Source organism: Podarcis cretensis (assembly GCF_951804945.1).
Source record: "Podarcis cretensis genome assembly, chromosome: 4".
Taxonomy (NCBI): domain Eukaryota; kingdom Metazoa; phylum Chordata; class Lepidosauria; order Squamata; family Lacertidae; genus Podarcis; species Podarcis cretensis.
In genome coordinates, this window is record NC_137173.1 from 43,503,822 (window position 1) to 43,512,289 (window position 8,468).

An 8,468-nucleotide genomic window follows, 5' to 3' on the forward strand; every position below is an offset into this window, starting at 1 on the left:
AATCTACAGCACCTACTTGCCAGCAAGAGGAAGCACATCAACCACAGCATCTGAATTTCATTTTCCTGCTCATCTTCCAGCAATCCCCTACGACATTATCCAGAACACTCTCTATTATGCAAGTATAACAACAGAACTGGAAATGCCCAGAAGCCATTGACAGAACATTTCATTCTCCCTGGAGTCTGGATATTCAGCAACAGACTTATGTCATGATTTCTGTTTTCCCCTGGAAAAGGAGGTTTCTGGAACATTTTTGGCTGTTTCTATTCATGTTTCAAACTTGTAAAGACAAATTTTCCACATTTGAGCCATTTTATGGCCCTTTTTCTCATCTCTTCGATGTGGCAGCCATTTTGTGTCTGCCTATTTGCTCCTCTGACACCCTTCCTCCCTTTACTGCTCTTAAGGACACTTTTGTGACCAGTTGGTCACAACAGGTGAAGGGATAATGAGCAACAAGGCTGTTATGTACTGAGTTGAATAGGATCCAAAATGCAGCAGTCTGATTGGTCCTAGAACAATGCAGCAGTATGATTGGTCCGCAGGAGCCACCCAATCCAGCTCCAGGTGGAAGTGAATCCGCAACCTGATTGGCCTACAGGAGAATCCCGGAAACAGACAATCACGTGTGGCCCATTGTGTAAATAATGTATATAAAGCAGATATTTGGGGGGAACTTTCATTCCTCGCTACTATGAGCTGAATAAAGAGCATGAAATCCACACTCGACTCCGAGTATATTTCAGAGGCTAAGTAGCTGGAAGCAGCCATGTCTGCCTTTCTTCCCACTACATCAGGAGAGCTCAGTGTTTATGTTCAGGTTAGGAATTGGTACTGCCAACCCTATTCTGACTACCCATTTAATTAGTGGTAGACTGAAAGCAAAAGCCAGGCTTCAAATAAGACAACAAGATTATGGTGAAAATGTGACTATATATCATTATAGGTTTCATATCCACCAATCCCTTCCAGGTCTGTGATCCAGTGAGGTCTAGAATCTAGCAGAAGCCACTGAACCAGTTCTACTAGTCTCTTTGTGAGGTAATGGCCTTTGCTGGCCACTTAAGTGCTCTCATCAGCATCTCACAGAGTGAGCTATGTTGCCATAGTGACAACTAAGTGATGGTGCTCTCCGGGAAGTGGCTAGACATTTCTCCACCCCCTTCACCCAGCTAGCTGGTGTTATCCCAGGGTGGGGAACCATAGGCCAAAGTGGAGTGTGTGTGCAGTGAATTTTGGCTGATGCTGGAATCTGGAGACACAGAGGCTTCTCTCGGTCTGTGCTGGACCCAAAGCTGTGGCTTGGGGATCTCCCTGGAAATCTAACTGGGAGGGCAAAATCTGCTGGAGTGTTGATGCTGTGAGCCCTCCCAGCCTATGCTTGGGTTGCATATATGTGTAAATAGAACTATGTATCCTGAAGACACCACAGCCTCCGTTGAGCTTCATTCCAAGGAAACCAAACCCAAGGTAAGTGCTGGAACTGAGAGAGTCTCTCACCATTCAGAGATTGGGGTGCATGCAACTGTGTTGAATTGAAAATGGCTTCCTTCCCTCAAAGCTCAAGGAAGAACTTTTTAGTTTGGGTATGTTTCTTATATTGTGTCATGTTTTATAAGGTCTAGTGTGAGGAGATGTTCTCTGGACAGCTGGCATGGGAGGAGCAGCCCTGCCATTTATCTTGCCTCCCCACCTCCCCCTTTATCTGTGTGGAGGCTCTCCGAGGGCCAGATGTTAACAAATTACCTTAATTATTCCCACACCCCATTCCTTTGGTGTGGCTCTGTACCACACCATATGCACCTCTGTAGGAGTCAAGTTGTAAATGAAATTCCCAAAGTTCACAGCTCAGAAGGTGATGGAAAGTGCGTTTGAAAGCAATGCCCTTAGAGGCCATATATTCTGAGCTTTGTCAGGCATAAGTACCACAATCTGCACGGCTGCAACAGTGTAGGCAATGTCTTAATTACTATAATTAGCCCCGAATCAAAGCCTATCATTGGAAGCATAATAAGCCCTGAGCACAAGAAGTTACATTCTAAAATAGCTGGCTGGGAAAAAAATAAAGACAATTTGGTATACACAAATGAGAAGCAAAGAGGTGCTAAGTACTTCATTTAATTTACACTTAAAATTAGTAGTAGCTGTGGCTTGATCTCTGTGCTTGATAATCTATTCAATAGACTGAAGAAGGGATCTCCTGTTATCCCTTAAAATCACGCATTAAACTACTTACTGAATACATATTTCACTCTTCTGCACATTTCTTGCATTCAGAATTCTTCTGGGTATTTTTTTCTTGCTTCTTCCTGATCACTTTCCAGTATCTTCCATTGCCCTTCTTCAATGTGAATAATGATCACAATCAATAACTTCATTCCTATTTGTTCTACTTTGACCTAACTTTTTATATCATAGAATCATAGAATCATAGAGTTGGAAGAGACCACAAGGGCCATCGAGTCCAACCCCCTGCCAAGCAGGAAACACCATCAGAGCACTCCTGACATATGGTTGTCAAGCCTCTGCTTAAAGACCTCCAAAGAAGGAGACTCCACCACACACCTTGGCAGCAAATTCCACTGTCGAACAGCTCTTACTGTCAGGAAGTTCTTCCTAATGTTTAGGTGGAATCTTTTTTCTTGTAGTTTGGAACCATTGCTCCGTGTCCGCTTCTCTGGAGCAGCAGAAAACAACCTTTCTCCCTCCTCTATGTGACATCCTTTTATATATTTGAACATGGCTATCATATCACCCCTTAACCTCCTCTTCTCCAGGCTAAACATGCCCAGCTCCCTTAGCCGTTCTTCATAAGGCATCGTTTCCAGGCCTTTGACCATTTTGGTTGCCCTCCTCTGGACGCGTTCCAGTTTGTCAGTGTCCTTCTTGAACTGTGGTGCCCAGAACTGGACACAGTACTCCAGGTGAGGTCTGACCAGAGCAGAATACAGTGGCACTATTACTTCCCTTGATCTAGATGCTATACTCCTATTGATGCAGCCCAGAATTGCATTGGCCAGAATTGCATATAATCTGGAAACACGTCCCATGCAACCTAAACCCTTTGTGGGACCTTAGGTAACCTTCTTGCTTTACATTATTCATGCTTTGTGGATTAACAAACATAGGCAGTTTGCACTGTGAGCAAATTAATTCTCCCATCTACCATTTTTTATTTCAGAAGAAGAGAGACAGAGAGGAGCTATGAATGCCTCAGAAGAAGAAGAGTCTGAATGGGAACATAAAAGGTTGTAGTTCTGTCATAAACTCAAAACCGTCTCCTATTATCAAAGGTCAAAAACATTATCCACATGTCAGCCAAATTTATAAATACACTCTCCATGGAGCTGAACCTAAAGTATGAAATAAATAGTACGCTGGGAGCTATAAAGATGAATTAGGTGCATGGGAACCTGAAACTCTTAGTTTAATTGCTCCATTAGGCAAGAAAAGGGGTGATGTCTCCACATTTATGCACAGGAAATTTGGGGGTTATTTTTTTAAAAAAACATGAAATTATTGTATAGCTTTTAAAGCAGAATGTCAATGGGCTACAACGCATATTGCCCAATGGGGAGTGCCAGAGTTTTAGAATTTACCACACAACAAGACAGTTGTATTGGTTGCTGGCTGGTGGCTGCTTAGCAATTGGAAATCACCTTAATTATCATCAGAAAATGTTCTAATTCAGATATACAAAACCGTCTTCTTCCCCCACCAAATCATGGAATTTGGCATGAAATGGATGGAAAATGTTAAAAAAAGATGCAAATGAAATTTTTGGACAGCACTAGGCAAAGTACCTAAAGTCCATTAGAAAAACAAAGCACACACGTTTCTAAAACAGCAAAGCATCTTCGGAATATAGGTGATTTTGAACAGCAGTGGGCTTTATCCTTTCCCCGCATTGATGGAATAACCACAAACATACCACCACATACCCTGGAAGTGGAGTCACCAAGCTTCTGAATTTTACTGCACAGAAATGAGCAGTCTGTTCTTTTTTGCTCTTGCTAAATACCACAGGCTAGATTGCTATCAGAAGAAGTGGGTACTTTTTCCATGTAACCCACAAGTGCAGGGTGACTCACACAATGTGGATATTTGCTCACTGAGTGACAATTACTGCCATCATAGCAGCACTTGGGCAGCACTAATTATATTAATTTCAGAGCAATATTACTAGTATGGCTTTCCTTCTGGCTGAGTGCAGATGCAATTTCCTTTTTCTGTCAAGAAATCCCTGAACACCACCACACACACTTTCACAAAACCACAATTCCCAGGAGTCCGTGTGCAGAGGCAAGGACCACCATCAACCCACAGTTTGAAGCTGTGATGTAGATGTTACCAGGGTGAAAAATCACCTGTACATCAATGGATATAACAGAGTAGCTTCTTGACCTAATTGTGTACATGGGGCAAGATCAGTGCAGAACAACGAGCCACTCTTTGACTGTGGGAATCAGACCCTTGGGAGCAAGCAAATATTTGAATTTGCTTACGTTAATTTGTGTGATGAGGTTAACATGAATTTCCCCAGGAGGCTTGCATAATGTGCTTCAAAACAAAACAAAACCCTAGAGACAGAAACCATTCAGGGCCAAAATAGATATGATGTGTGAATACAATTAACTTGTGCATTATTATTTTTTGTTATATACAGTATACAGCAGCCACAGCATGGTCTGAGTAGCCTCAGGACTACAAGGTTGGGAGGAGAGGAAGGTTAACTCTTTCCCTCCCAGGAAAAACTGTAATTCAAAGGAAACCTCATTAGTGCCAACAGTAGATTCCTGTGGATTCAAGTAGCAGCTTCAAAGAGGCACTCTTTGTTAGGACCATAGCAGGGAGAGAAAGAATTTAGCTTCCCCCCACCATCTTCATAGTCCAGAGGCTATTTAGGTCTTCCCACAGTTGCTAGTCACATTTTTTTTTTTAAAAAAAAATCACTTTAATTGCACTTATGCACTTATGCAATTACAGTGGAGCCTTGGTTCTCAAACATCTTGGTACTCAAACAACTTGGAACCCAAACACTGCAAATCTGGAAGTAAGTGTTCCGGTTTGCGAACTTTTTTCAGAAGCCGAACGTGCTCCGTTTTGAGTGTTATGCTTCCGAATTGAGTGCAACACTTCCGTTTTGAGTGTTACTCTGAGGTCTGTCTGTTTTTGCTATTTATTTTGCATTTTGTTTTTGCAGCTCTCTTTGTTTTTGTGACTGTGTGGAACCCAGTTCAGTTACTGATTGATTGGTTGTGTGACTGCAGTACATTATTTACTGCTTTCATTCTATAGATCAATGGTCTTGTTAGATAGTAAAATTAATGTTATATTGCTGTTTTAGAGGTTGTTTTTAAAAGTCTGGAATGGATTAATCCATTTTGCATTACTTCCTATGGGAAGGTGCGCCTTGGTTTTGGAACGCTTTGGTTTTAGAAGGGACTTCCAGAATGGATTAAGTTTGAGAATCAAGGTACCACTGTAACTTTTTTGGCCCTTAATCTCACATGATATCCCACATTACTCCCCCACATCAGATTATTCAGTTTCCAAAATGGCAGATAGTAGAGGGGATATTGTATGGATTGATGTTTAATAAAATGTTCCTTCTTCATTTGTAACCTTTTCTTTACAATTTAGAACAGAATACCAATAACAGTTGACTATAGTCATTATTGGTACGTGGGTGGCGCTGTGGGTTAAACCACAGAGCCTAGGACTTGCTAATCAAAAGTCAGCGGTTCGAATCCCCACGATGGCGTGAGCTCCCATTGCTCAGTCCCTGCTCCTGCCAACCTAGCAGTTCGAAAGCACGTCAAAGTGCAAGTAGATAAATAGGTACTGCTCCGGCGGGAAGGTAAACAGCGTTTCCGTGCGCTGCTCTGGTTCGCCAGAAGCAGCTTAGTCATGCTGGCCACATGTTGTACACTGGCTCCCTCGGCCAATAAAGCAAGATGAGCGTCGCAACCCCAGTCGGTCACGACTGGACCTAATGGTCAGGGGTCCCTATACCTTTTATACCCATTATTAGGAAATCTACCTGTCACCGTTGTCCACGTTTAAGATATTCATTCATTCATTCATTCAGGGAGCTGTATGACTGGTTTCTTCAAATCAATATGTGAAATTCCTCTTCTTAACCATTGCTTTCTCTTTATGGTCATTATGCCAAAATGGCAACATATTTTAGCCTTCCTAGAAACAGAAAGACTCCACATCTCAACTACCATTTTCTGAGTTTGCTCATCGGAGCACTGGATAAAAGCAGGGCTGATTTTTTTTTGGTAACACTTATTAAACAAAAGAATAAATGAAGAAACTTCCCCTCGGTTCACTGCAGCACGTCAGGGATGAAAATGTTCACTAACCCTTACCCTTCTGCAAAGTATGTTGTGAAATATAATGGCAGGTATTATTAGCATAATTACAAAGACCCACTTTTAAATTGCTGCTATCAAGTAAAAGGATTACTCATGCATCTATAATATTTTCCTTAAAGCATCTTGGAAGAATGCACAACTCAGCAGAATCTTAGCTGTCTCTTAATTACGTTCTACACATATCACTACAGAGAGAATTGGGAACGAATCACGATTTCAACTGGTGCAAGATTGGAATGGTCCTTGAAGCATCATTAAACCAAAAGTCTTTAAAAAAGAACCGTATTGTACACTGGCCAATGGACAAGTAATGGGTTTGCAAATAAATCTACATTTTATAATTATTGCTCAAATGTCGCAGTACTGCTGTGTGTGATCTTGTGTTAACAATGCTTTTTTTAACCCCCCCCCCCCACACACACATAATGTCTTTTTTAATACTGAGAAATTTAATCTGGAATTAATGCCAGTTTACAGCTCTGGGTCATCCTTCAAATAGTTTTATCTTCCATAACAGGATTTCTGGCCAGGAGTGTGTTAGCATCCCCTTTCTAGATGTAAACAACCATTATTCTATGCATGCATGTATGTATGTATGTACAGTGGTACCTCGGGTTAAGTACTTAATTCGTTCCAGAGGTCCGTTCTTAACCTGAAACTGTTCTCAACCTGAAGCACCACTTTAGCTAATGGAGTCTCCTGCTGCCACTGCGCCGCCGGAGCACAATTTCTGTTCTCATCCTGAAGCAAAGTTCTTAACCCGAGGTACTATTTCTGGATTAGTGGAGTCTGTAACCTGAAGTGTATGTAACCTGAAGCGTATGTAACCCGAGGTACCACTGTATGTATGTTTATTTTTTTAAAAGTCTTACTGTGTTAAGGACTGCAGCCTATGTAGCCTTGTAAATTGACTACATTCCTCTCATTTTCAGAGTACTTTGAGAATTAGTGTGCAGTTAGATTTTTCTAGCACTTTGCAGATTTCTGCAAAAAAGGTTTCACTAGCCATGGAATTCTTACCAAGGTTTTCTTACACTCAAGTTTGCTTGCTTGAAAAAACCACACACACTGAATGTTAAAAGTGCAGCAAATTCTAGTAAAATCCCGGTGTTCTTTTTCTAACTAGATAATAAAACTGTAAGCATGTCATAATGCTGCAATTTATGTTGCTGCCCAACAAGTACTCATGTGAACTGCAGCACAATGAGAGAACAGCGATATTGCAGGGGGAGGAGCATGGAAATGTCAGCAGGGAGGCAGGCAGGTGGCCCATATGAGTGGGTGGTAGCCCAGACAGGTGAGCAAGTGAGTGGGTGGGTGGCTCAGACCCACAGGTAAGCGAGTAGGTGGCCCAGGTGGGCTTAGCAAGGGAAGCAACCAGGGGGTGGCAGACCCAATTGAATCTATTAAAACCTTGGTAAGAATTCCATGCCTAGGGAAATCTCTTTGCCTAGCCCTAATAAATACTAATGGTTGACTACTTATTGATGTACTCCAACTCCCATCAGCCCCAATCAGCTTGGCCAATGGTCAGGGATGATGGGAGTTGTAGTCCCGTAACATCTGGAGGCCCACAGTTTCTCCAGCCTGTGGTTTAAAGGATTCATCTAAAAAGGCAGGTTTAGAGTACTGTATTTCCTTTCACCATCATCTTATAGAGAAGAACAGTTTATCTAATAGAAATGGACATGCTTGAGCCTCCTTTCCAGCAAATCTATAAATCCACCTTAAAGAGCAGCATTTTAAGGATAGACAGTTGGGTTGCAGACCTTGGCAGGAATGTAGATTAACACAGTTCCAAAGAGGCAAAGGGCCAGGAAAACAGGCTGAATAGTTTATAGATGCCTTGTGGAGGAACAATTATGCTCCTGGTATATCCAATGCAAGTGCAGTCAAGCCATTATCTTTCAGTAGACATTCCAAATTATGCATCTTTATTCACAACATGTGAAATGTCATTTTAAATGGCCAATCCTTTAAAAAACAGCGGTGATAAGGGTTAAGGGGCAACAATTGTATGTGGCTGTGGGGAGGTCCAAATTCCCATTTCTGGAATGGATTGGGAGGATTCAGATGAAAGCT

General features: G+C 41.9%; 1 long non-coding RNA gene across 1 annotated transcript; it reads left to right on the forward strand.

The window, feature by feature from the left end:
• Positions 1-1,080: 1,080 nt before the first annotated feature.
• LOC307215452 lies at positions 1,081-6,739 on the forward strand. Its single transcript, XR_013838514.1, has 3 exons — positions 1,081-1,473; positions 3,185-3,251; positions 6,506-6,739. It is a non-coding gene; the product is annotated as an uncharacterized lncRNA (long non-coding RNA).
• Positions 6,740-8,468: the final 1,729 nt, after the last annotated feature.